This window comes from Brassica napus, unplaced genomic scaffold, assembly GCF_020379485.1.
Source record: "Brassica napus cultivar Da-Ae unplaced genomic scaffold, Da-Ae ScsIHWf_265;HRSCAF=440, whole genome shotgun sequence".
Taxonomy (NCBI): Eukaryota; Viridiplantae; Streptophyta; class Magnoliopsida; order Brassicales; family Brassicaceae; genus Brassica; species Brassica napus.
In genome coordinates, this window is record NW_026015952.1 from 247,501 (window position 1) to 260,000 (window position 12,500).

Below are 12,500 nucleotides of genomic sequence, written 5' to 3' on the forward strand. Positions count from 1 at the left end.
GCCGGACACACGCACGGACCAGACAGTCCATACGGACGGTTAGGTCGAACGGTTGGAACATCTGAATGGGTGCGAGTTGCCAAGGGTCATGACTTGCCAAGAGGCACGTGTGTCCAAAGGGTACTAGTTCCCAAAGGGTGTGAGTTCCAAACGGTGCCATTGGTTCAAGGCTTAGGCCGAACCAAGTGGACAGTCCGCGGCTGCATAGTCGAACGGACGGACGGTTAGTTTAACCGGAGTGTTGTGTCGCAAGGTCTGATTGGTTGCAAGGCAATCCGGTTTGGTCTTGGGCCTTACTCTGTGGTATGGATCCAGGCTTTGGGTCGGATCAGGTAAGAAGGTCCGTGAGCCTTTGGGCCGGACTTATAACTGGCCGATCGCACCTAGATCTTAATCAGACGGTTAGACGGGACTATGGACAATCCGACTATGGTTGGATGGTTCTAGCCGCAAAGGCTAAGTAGGATATCTTACAATCAACCTCGGGTTGGTGAGTAGGATAGGCGCCATATGCCTTATGTAGGGCATAGACCCACATGATGGCAATGGAAGGCCGGTCATATCAGTGCATGCTAAGTGGACGATGGCTTATCAAGTCTAGTGGTCGGATCATGTTTCATGACGATGGTTCGATGGCCGAACACTAGTATGGATAGTCATGTTGCTGGAGTAAGAGTATTGGTGTGATGCTTCTAGATATCAACCTTGGTGTTGATAACTTCGAGATTGGCTAAGAGTCATGACGAAGAGTATGGCTAGTACTATGTGTCGTAGACCATAAGTATTGAGCTTAGGTGTGATTGTTCAAGGAAGGCCGTGTAAGATCTGATCATGGTTGAGTATGGACGACCTGACCTCTGGATGATGGTCTAAGGTGTCAGTACTAACCTGATTAATGAATGCATCGGTTGGTATGAACAAGTCATATCTATTGTCTGGGTTAAGTCCCAAGGCCGGTCAGGCCAGATGATGACTCATCAGTTCCAAGTCATGTGAGGATGGTTGGTTGATTGACTTAGGATCTAATGAGCTTTGTCAGTCCAGAAGATGGACTTGGTACTATTGCCTATAAGGTAAAAGGATTTCGGATTGTGCATGAGCCGAGAAAGGCCAGATGCAAACCCTTATCCTTTCAAAGACTTCTCAAAGGTTACTTATGTCTGTGGGGATGGTTGGTTGAATGACTAAGTACCTAGGGGAGCTGTTTGATGCAGGAGTCAAGATAAGGACCTTAAGTAAGATCATTGAGTGATCGTGGTCCAGCTGTTAAGCAAGAGCGATTCGAGTCAATGGAGGACCGATGAGCTAATAAGCTCCGTAGATGTGGCAAAGGTATGATCTAGCATTTACTTATGTAGATCTAGATAGAATGGTTAGGGGAATGGAACCTCAGAATCGTATGGCTTGGTTTGGGTTTAGGATTGACCTTTAAGCTAATTGGTAGTTGAGTAAACTGGCCAAGGCTAAGGTGATTCGACCGGACAAGTGTTAGATTGGTTTTAGACCAATGGTTAACTAGAGAATAATCCGCTGCGTATCTGTTGAAAGGATCTAGGCTATGAATGACTAGGGAAGTCTTTAGCTAAGATCTAAGTTAGCCCTCGCCTTTAGGCGATATTATAAATAAGGGGCAAAAATTAGGAGGTTCGGCCAGGAAGTGGACCGAGCGACGTGAGGCATCGACCGCGGCCTAGGCGGCCGGGATCGGGTCTTACAAGTTGGTATCAGAGCATGCTTGATCCTGTTTAGGACAACGCTCTAAGATGTTGAGTTCCAAACCGAATTTATTTCCAAAAACTATGATGACTATGGAACCTTAGTTGGGGTGAGCCGAGAAAGAGTTGAGGTAAGCTAGGGTATCATGCTTGTGAATGTGAAAGTTCTAAGATGAACCGGCTTAGCCAAGATTCATTCTCCAAGGGCAAGATCCTAAAAACAGAAAGGTTGGTCGATCTAGTTATTAAGAAGTAATAGACGGGTTGGAAGGGATGGAAGCAATGCAAAACTTGTTTATGGATTACCTGGACAAGGGAAGTAACATGGACCAGAGAGTGGCTTAAGTTGAAATAAACGTGCAGCACTCTACTGAAGTTAAGTGTTATCCCTTGATGGCCGTTCATAATAAGTAAAGCATATGCAATGTTAAATCTGACTCAAAGGAGACACTACATGACCAGTACACGAGTGGACTTGTGATCAGATGGATCAGCTAGGACTCGGTATAGGTCAAGGTAGGTTTCCTTAGATCTAGTTGGATGGAATGAATCAATTCCAATCTGAATCCGTCCAAAGAAAGAATTGAGGAAACTCAGGGTATTCGTTCCAATCATTGGAAGAACATGATGTTAAGTATCTTAGTATGATGGGGATTGAGGTATATTATAATTTCTGTTGTGAATGGTGTCAGCATTCGCAATAGTAAGACGCTTTGGAGAATGGTATGGGACATTTTCCAAATGTGTGATTAAACCGAAATGCTACTCATCTAGGTACCCACTGGAAGTGAAACGGGTGGCTTTGTTGGAGTCTAACTTGGCTGAAGAAGCTAAGCTTAAGGCTAAGCCACAGTCTGGCCCATCGGGCAAGACTAATGATAAAAAGAGAAAATGGGACCAGGTGGACGGAGGTAAGACCTCTGGTTGCCAACCTGCATGTTCCAAATGTGGATGGAACCATACCGGTGAGTGCTGGAAGGCCAAGGGGGCTTGTGTTCGTTGTGGCAGCATGGACCATGGGGTTCAGAACTGTCCTCGACAGAACCCGTCTGGTAGAAGCGGCCAGATGACTTGTTTCCATTGTGGCCAGCAAGGACATTTCCAATCGAAGTGTCCCAAGCTGCAAGGAAGTCAGGGGAAGGGCCGTGGAGACACAGGCAAGGCGTCCCAAGGCAAACCAACCACAACACCAAGGGTGTATGAACTGTCACGAGACGATGGAGCTTTCGGATCTTTTGATTCGATCTCTAGCAATCTCTAAATTTATCTTTTTACATTCAAGTAGTAATGCTTGGTCTGGAACCTAGAATTGTCTAGGGGATTCTGATGGGGGTCTCTGATAGGAACCCTCATGATTGGTGGTGTAAAAAAAACCCACGTACTTTCCGACGCAGGGCTACACATAGGTTTTGTGAGTCCGGGACTGGTCGGAAAGGGTCTGTTCTGTCTGTACGCTGGTGATAATTTTGGGATAGTGAGGGCAGCCGGTGGGCAAGCCAGGAACTCACTAGGTCTCATGTCGAATATCCCAGTGCAGATCCAGGGAAAGGTCTTCCCTGTGAATCTGGTCTGTGTCCACCTAAAGAATCACGAGATGATCCTAGGTATGGACTGGTTGGGAAAGTATCGGGCCACTCTCGATTGCCATAGAGGTCGTGTGCAATTGGAGACTGGGCTTCGACCGATCCAGTACCAATGTCTGTGTCCGGCTCAAGAGAAAGTAGTGGTTTCAGCAGTTCGAGCGATTCGGATGTTGGAACAGGGTTGTCAGTCCTTTTTGGCTACAATTACAACTACAGAGCCGGGCAGTTCTGTCTGTCTGAAAGACCTTTCAGAGGATTCGTTGGTGTCGAAGTTCCCAGATGTGTTCCAGGTACCTCAGGGTGTCCCCCCTGATAGGTCGGATCCATTTACGATTGAACTAGAGCCAGGGACAGCTCCGCTGTCCTAGAGTCCGTTTCTGTCGGCTCCGGCCGAGATGGCAGGGCCGAAATTGACCATGTCCGAGAGAGGACCATGGTCGCAGTACAACCAAGTCGGAGTTTGACCTAAGGTTAAGAATGATCAAGTCCAGTAAAGGACGAGGATCAGGCCACGACCTATTCGGAGATGGACCTATGGTCGGGGTGAAACGGTCGAGTCCCTGAGTGGACCAGGACCAGAGTACGATCGAGTCCAAGGAAGGACCAGGATCGAATTATGACAAAGTCCACTGAAGGACGGAAGTCAAGTCTGAGGCGTTTTTAGTCTGGAGGGACTAAGATCGCAATGTGGCCAAGCCTGAAAAGGTTGTGGCCGGTTAAGGGGATGATCCATTACGTTGTGGCTGAGGTCATGAACCTTATTGTCCATGAAGGACAAAAGAACCATAACAATCTGTTAGGACTTGTTGTAGGACGAGCAGCCTAAAGATTGGAACAAGTTCGTGAGGACTTGACTGGTACATCGAAGTGGTCATTTGGTGGTTTTGAATCAAGCTTGTTCTATTCTCTGATCAAGACTAGAATAAGTTCGGTTGGAATATTTTGTCTTGGGACAAGGTATAATCATCACCGGATTCGAGGACGAATCCATTACAAGTGGGGGAGACTTGTAACGCCCCCAATCCTGGAAAGGATTGTTGGGACAGCCATGGTTCGAGGAAACGTACTAGCCAGTCTTAGGACATCAAGGCAAGCGTTCCATGGTCGAGAAAGAAGGTTAAGGACATAAGGAAACTTAGACTTAACCTTATAAGAGCAAAGAGACAGCTAAGACGAGTAAGACGGTAGCTGGACGAGATAGAGAAGTAGCTCGACCAGCTTAACGAAGCTAGGTTGAGTTCACTCCAGCTCAGCCACTACTAAGTCCGCTCCACTAGCTGGACTACTAGCTCACTCAGCTGAGGCAGCTGGGAGTCAGCTCATCTCAGCTAGACGGACTGTTCGGGTTTTAGGCTGATGGTCCGGGTTCGGGTCAGTGGCGGGCTGTGAGGTCCGGCCATGAGGCCATGGGCTGTTGGGTCCTTGGACAAGGCCGTGGGCTAAGTCCAGGAGGCTTGGGGTGTGGGTACGCCTTATGACCGACCCCAAACCCAATCAGAAAGGGCGAAAGGATGCAAGTGGCTGAAAGGGGACAACCCTTGGCCGATGGTGCCCATTTGCTAGCAAGTCGTGCCTGTTCGTGGGGCAAGACTTACCCCCTCGTTTTCTATAAATATGGGGGCTCTCCTGTCGATTTCATTATCCAATTCCAGAGTAAAATACTCATGGAAAAACGTAGAGAGAGAGAGAGAGAGTTCTGGCCAAGAGATCGGCCGGAAAAGGGCCGGTCGTGGTGGTTTAGTATCTCCGGCAAGGAGAACGGTTTAGGAGAGAGGAGGCCGTGTGGTTATGAATACCCAAGGCATAGAGAAAGGTCTGGAGAAGGACTCCAACCCCGTGGTTCAGTCAGATAAGGTCAGTGGGGTAACCACCCACTCATCGGCTAAGACCATCGGACAGTCCGAACCGGTCTAGCCATGGGCGTTTGGATTGTATCCTATTCTTCTTATTATTTTCATCTAATTCTTCTTCTACTCCTTCTGTACATTGGCGTGGCCTTGTTGATGTGTTGGGATTGGTTATAACCGTGGTTCTGGTTGAGTAATGCGGTCGCGGTCCATAACCGATGAGTTAGGCGCGCGCATGGTCTAAACCGGCCTCAGGTGATCCGATTGGATAGGGGCGGTTCTGTTCTGTTCTGAACGGTTGCAACCCTTCCCTGAACAGTCACAATGGTTCATGACTTGTGTAGGTTAAGGCGTGGTCCTTTGGCCATAGGCCGGACACACGCACGGACCAGACAGTCCATACGGACGGTTAGGTCGAACGGTTGGAACATCTGAATGGGTGCAAGTTGCCAAGGGTCATGACTTGCCAAGAGGCACGTGTGTCCAAAGGGTACTAGTTCCCAAAGGGTGTGAGTTCCAAACGGTACCATTGGTTCAAGGCTTAGGCCGAACCAAGTGGACAGTCCGCGGCTGCATAGTCGAACGGACGGACGGTTAGTTTAACCGGAGTGTTGTGTCGCAAGGTCTGATTGGTTGCAAGGCAATCCGGTTTGGTCTTGGGCCTTACTCTGTGGTATGGATCCAGGCTTTGGGTCGGATCAGGTAAGAAGGTCCGTGAGCCTTTGGGCTGGACTTATAACTGGCCGATCGCACCTAGATCTTAATCAGACGGTTAGACGGGACTATGGACAATCCGACTATGGTTGGATGGTTCTAGCCGCAAAGGCTAAGTAGGATATCTTACAATCAACCTCGGGTTGGTGAGTAGGATAGGCGCCATATGCCTTATGTAGGGCGTAGACCCACATGATGGCAATGGAAGGCCGGTCATATCAGTGCATGCTAAGTGGACGATGGCTTATCAAGTCTAGTGGTCGGATCATGTTTCATGACGATGGTTCGATGGCCGAACACTAGTATGGATAGTCATGTTGCTGGAGTAAGAGTATTGGTGTGATGCTTCTAGATATCAACCTTGGTGTCAGCATTCGCAATAGTAAGACGCTTTGGAGAATGGTATGGGACATTTTCCAAATGTGTGATTAAACCGAAATGCTACTCATCTAGGTACCCACTGGAAGTGAAACGGGTGGCTTTGTTGGAGTCTAACTTGGCTGAAGAAGCTAAGCTTAAGGCTAAGCCACAGTCTGGCCCATCGGGCAAGACTAATGATAAAAAGAGAAAATGGGACCAGGTGGACGGAGGTAAGACCTCTGGTTGCCAACCTGCATGTTCCAAATGTGGATGGAACCATACCGGTGAGTGCTGGAAGGCCAAGGGGGCTTGTGTTCGTTGTGGCAGCATGGACCATGGGGTTCAGAACTGTCCTCGACAGAACCCGTCTGGTAGAAGCGGCCAGATGACTTGTTTCCATTGTGGCCAGCAAGGACATTTCCAATCGAAGTGTCCCAAGCTGCAAGGAAGTCAGGGGAAGGGCCATGGAGACACAGGCAAGGCGTCCCAAGGCAAACCAACCACAACACCAAGGGTGTATGAACTGTCACGAGACGATGGAGCTTTCGGATCTTTTGATTCGATCTCTAGCAATCTCTAAATTTATCTTTTTACATTCAAGTAGTAATGCTTGGTCTGGAACCTAGAATTGTCTAGGGGATTCTGATGGGGGTCTCTGATAGGAACCCTCATGATTGGTGGTGTAAAAAAAACCCACGTACTTTCCGACGCAGGGCTACACATAGGTTTTGTGAGTCCGGGACTGGTCGGAAAGGGTCTGTTCTGTCTGTACGCTGGTGATAATTTTGGGATAGTGAGGGCAGCCGGTGGGCAAGCCAGGAACTCACTAGGTCTCATGTCGAATATCCCAGTGCAGATCCAGGGAAAGGTCTTCCCTGTGAATCTGGTCTGTGTCCACCTAAAGAATCACGAGATGATCCTAGGTATGGACTGGTTGGGAAAGTATCGGGCCACTCTCGATTGCCATAGAGGTCGTGTGCAATTGGAGACTGGGCTTCGACCGATCCAGTACCAATGTCTGTGTCCGGCTCAAGAGAAAGTAGTGGTTTTAGCAGTTCGAGCGATTCGGATGTTGGAACAGGGTTGTCAGTCCTTTTTGGCTACAATTACAACTACAGAGCCGGGCAGTTCTGTCTGTCTGAAAGACCTTTCAGAGGATTCGTTGGTGTCGAAGTTCCCAGATGTGTTCCAGGTACCTCAGGGTGTCCCCCCTGATAGGTCGGATCCATTTACGATTGAACTAGAGCCAGGGACAGCTCCGCTGTCCTAGAGTCCGTTTCTGTCGGCTCCGGCCGAGATGGCAGGGCCGAAATTGACCATGTCCGAGAGAGGACCATGGTCGCAGTACAACCAAGTCGGAGTTTGACCTAAGGTTAAGAATGATCAAGTCCAGTAAAGGACGAGGATCAGGCCACGACCTATTCGGAGATGGACCTATGGTCGGGGTGAAACGGTCGAGTCCCTGAGTGGACCAGGACCAGAGTACGATCGAGTCCAAGGAAGGACCAGGATCGAATTATGACAAAGTCCACTGAAGGACGGAAGTCAAGTCTGAGGCGTTTTTAGTCTGGAGGGACTAAGATTGCAATGTGGCCAAGCCTGAAAAGGTTGTGGCCGGTTAAGGGGATGATCCATTACGTTGTGGCTGAGGTCATGAACCTTATTGTCCATGAAGGACAAAAGAACCATAACAATCTGTTAGGACTTGTTGTAGGACGAGCAGCCTAAAGATTGGAACAAGTTCGTGAGGACTTGACTGGTACATCGAAGTGGTCATTTGGTGGTTTTGAATCAAGCTTGTTCTATTCTCTGATCAAGACTAGAATAAGTTCGGTTGGAATATTTTGTCTTGGGACAAGGTATAATCATCACCGGATTCGAGGACGAATCCATTACAAGTGGGGGAGACTTGTAACGCCCCCAATCCTGGAAAGGATTGTTGGGACAGCCATGGTTCGAGGAAACGTACTAGCCAGTCTTAGGACATCAAGGCAAGCGTTTCCATGGTCGAGAAAGAAGGTTAAGGACATAAGGAAACTTAGACTTAACCTTATAAGAGCAAAGAGACAGCTAAGACGAGTAAGACGGTAGCTGGACGAGATAGAGAAGTAGCTCGACCAGCTTAACGAAGCTAGGTTGAGTTCACTCCAGCTCAGCCACTACTAAGTCAGCTCCACTAGCTGAACTACTAGCTCACTCAGCTGAGGCAGCTGGGAGTCAGCTCATCTCAGCTAGACGGACTGTTCGGGTTTTAGGCTGATGGTCCGGGTCTGGGTCAGTGGCGGGCTGTGAGGTCCGGCCATGAGGCCATGGGCTGTTGGGTACTTGGACAAGGCCGTGGGCTAAGTCCAGGAGGCTTGGGGTGTGGGTTGGGCTTATGACCGACCCCAAACCCAATCAGAAAGGGCGAAAGGATGCAAGTGGCTGAAAGGGGACAACCCTTGGCCGATGGTGCCCATTTGCTAGCAAGTCGTGCCTGTTCGTGGGGCAAGACTTACCCCCTAGTTTTCTATAAATATGGGGGCTCTCATGTCGATTTCATTATCCAATTCCAGAGTAAAATACTCATGGAAAAACGTAGAGAGAGAGAGAGAGAGAGTTCTGGCCAAGAGATCGGCCGGAAAAAGGCCGGTCGTGGTGGTTTAGTATCTCCGGCAAGGAGAACGGTTAAGGAGAGAGGAGGCCGTGTGGTTATGAATACCCAAGGCATAGAGAAAGGTCTGGAGAAGGACTCCAACCCCGTGGTTCAGTCAGATAAGGTCAGTGGGGTAACCACCCACTCATCGGCTAAGACCATCGGACAGTCCGAACCGGTCTAGCCATGGGCGTTTGGATTGTATCCTATTCTTCTTATTCTTTTCATCTAATTCTTCTTCTACTCCTTCTGTACATTGGCGTGGCCTTGTTGATGTGTTGGGATTGGTTATAACCGTGGTTCTGGTTGAGTAATGCGGTCGCGGTCCATAACCGATGAGTTAGGCGCGCGCATGGTCTAAACCGGCCTCAGGTGATCCGATTGGATAGGGGCGGTTCTGTTCTGTTCTGAACGGTTGCAACCCTTCCCTGAACAGTCACAATGGTTCATGACTTGTGTAGGTTAAGGCGTGGTCCTTTGGCCATAGGCCGGACACACGCACGGACCAGACAGTCCATACGGACGGTTAGGTCGAACGGTTGGAACATCTGAATGGGTGCAAGTTGCCAAGGGTCATGACTTGCCAAGAGTCACGTGTGTCCAAAGGGTACTAGTTCCCAAAGGGTGTGAGTTCCAAACGGTACCATTGGTTCAAGGCTTAGGCCGAACCAAGTGGACAGTCCGCGGCTGCATAGTCGAACGGACGGACGGTTAGTTTAACCGGAGTGTTGTGTCGCAAGGTCTGATTGGTTGCAAGGCAATCCGGTTTGGTCTTGGGCCTTACTCTGTGGTATGGATCCAGGCTTTGGGTCGGATCAGGTAAGAAGGTCCGTGAGCCTTTGGGCCGGACTTATAACTGGCCGATCGCACCTAGATCTTAATCAGACGGTTAGACAGGACTATGGACAATCCGACTATGGTTGGATGGTTCTAGCCGCAAAGGCTAAGTAGGATATCTTACAATCAACCTCGGGTTGGTGAGTAGGATAGGCGCCATATGCCTTATGTAGGGCGTAGACCCACATGATGGCAATGGAAGGCCGGTCATATCAATGCATGCTAAGTGGACGATGGCTTATCAAGTCTAGTGGTCGGATCATGTTTCATGACGATGGTTCGATGGCCGAACACTAGTATGGATAGTCATGTTGCTGGAGTAAGAGTATTGGTGTGATGCTTCTAGATATCAACCTTGGTGTTGATAACTTCGAGATTGGCTAAGAGTCATGACGAAGAGTATGGCTAGTACTATGTGTCGTAGACCATAAGTATTGAGCTTAGGTGTGATTGTTCAAGGAAGGCCGTGTAAGATCTGATCATGGTTGAGTATGGACGACCTGACCTCTGGATGATGGTCTAAGGTGTCAGTACTAACCTGATTAATGAATGCATCGGTTGGTATGAACAAGTCATATCTATTGTCTGGGTTAAGTCCCAAGGCCGGTCAGGCCAGATGATGACTCATCAGTTCCAAGTCATGTGAGGATGGTTGGTTGATTGACTTAGGATCTAATGAGCTTTGTCAGTCCAGAAGATGGACTTGGTACTATTGCCTATAAGGTAAAAGGATTTCGGATTGTGCATGAGCCGAGAAAGGCCAGATGCAAACCCTTATCCTTTCAAAGACTTCTCAAAGGTTACTTATGTCTGTGGGGATGGTTGGTTGAATGACTAAGTACCTAGGGGAGCTGTTTGATGCAGGAGTCAAGATAAGGACCTTAAGTAAGATCATTGAGTGATCGTGGTCCAGCTGTTAAGCAAGAGCGATTCAAGTCAATGGAGGACCGATGAGCTAATAAGCTCCGTAGATGTGGCAAAGGTATGATCTAGCATTTACTTATGTAGATCTAGATAGAACGGTTAGGGGAATGGAACCTCAGAATCGTATGGCTTGGTTTGGGTTTAGGATTGACCTTTAAGCTAATTGGTAGTTGTGTAAACTGGCCAAGGCTAAGGTGATTCGACCGGACAAGTGTTAGATTGGTTTTAGACCAATGGTTAACTAGAGAATAATCCGCTGCGTATCTGTTGAAAGGATCTAGGCTATGAATGACTAGGGAAGTCTTTAGCTAAGATCTAAGTTAGCCCTCGCCTTTAGGCGATATTATAAATAAGGGGCAAAAATTAGGAGGTTCGGCCATGTGAGGCATCGACCGCGGCCTAGGCGGCCGGGAGCGGGTCTTACAGATTGGCCGATGAAATGCAGCCCGCATGTGCACAAGTCTCGGCCAAAAGCATCCTGACGGGAGCATTAAAACCCAAAAGAGTTAATTCATCCCTTCAGTACGCTTGCCCATCAGTACGCTTGGTCTCGATCATACCAAGGAAAAATGTTAACACTTGGTTGGATGATGGAAAGTCGAGCCAGCATAAGTACTACTTGGACCAATCAGACTTACTTGGACAGTCCAGTCCATCAAAACTCGAGTTTATGTCCAGATCAGTACACGGATCAGTCCACGCGAAGGGCCAGCATGCTGATATGTGTACTGACATGGTGCATCAGTTGTCCAAAATCAGTACACGGACAGTCCACGGGAAGGGCCAGCATGCTGATATGTGTGGTCAGCATGCTGATATGAGTTCAGTACACGGATCAGTCCACGGGAAGGACCAGCGTGCTGATATGTGTACTGACATGGTGCATCAGTTGTCCAAAATCAGTACACGGACAGTCCACGGGAAGGGTCAGCATGCTGATATATGTTCAGTACACGGACAGTCCACGGGAAGGGCCAGCATGCTGATATGTGTACTGACATGGTGCATCAGTTGTCCAAAATCAGTACACGGACAGTCCACGGGAAGGGCCAGCATGCTGATATGTGTGGTCAGCATGCTGATATGAGTTCAGTACACGGATCAGTCCATGGACAGTCTGTGTGTGCTAACGGACAGGCACGGACGTCCTGTGTGTACTGAACAGACAGCCCACGTGGGCCAAAATCACCCGAACAGTCCACAGGAAGGGCCAGCATGCTGATATGTGTACTGACGGACGACCACGGACGTCCTGTGTGTACTGACGGACGTCCTGTGTGTACTGACGGACATCCTGTGTGTGCTGACGGACACACACGGACGTCCTGCGTGTGCTGACGGACGTCCTGTGTGTGCTGACGGACGGCCACAGACAACCTCTGTGTACTGACGGACGTCCTGTGTGTGCTGATGGACGGCCACGGACGTCCTCTGTGTACTGACGGACAGCCACGGACGTCCTTTGTGTGCTGACGGACGTCCTGTGTGTACTGACGGACGTCCTGCGTGTGCTGACGGACACACGGACACACACGGACAGCCATGGACGTCCTGCGTGTGCTGACGGACGTCCTGCGTGTGCTGACGGACGTCCTGTGTGTGCTGACGGACGTCCTGTGTGCACTGACGGACACACGGACACACACGGAAAGCCACAGACGTCCTGCGTGTGCTGACGGACGTCCTGCGTGTGCTGACGGACGTCCTGTGTGTGCTGACGGACGTCCTGTGTGCACTGACGGACACACGGACACACACGGACAGCCACAGACGTCCTGCGTGTGCTGACGGACGTCCTGTGTGTACTGAATAGACAGCCCACGTGGGCCAAAATCACCCGAACAGTCCACGGAGCGTGCTGATATGTGTACTGATGGACAGCCGG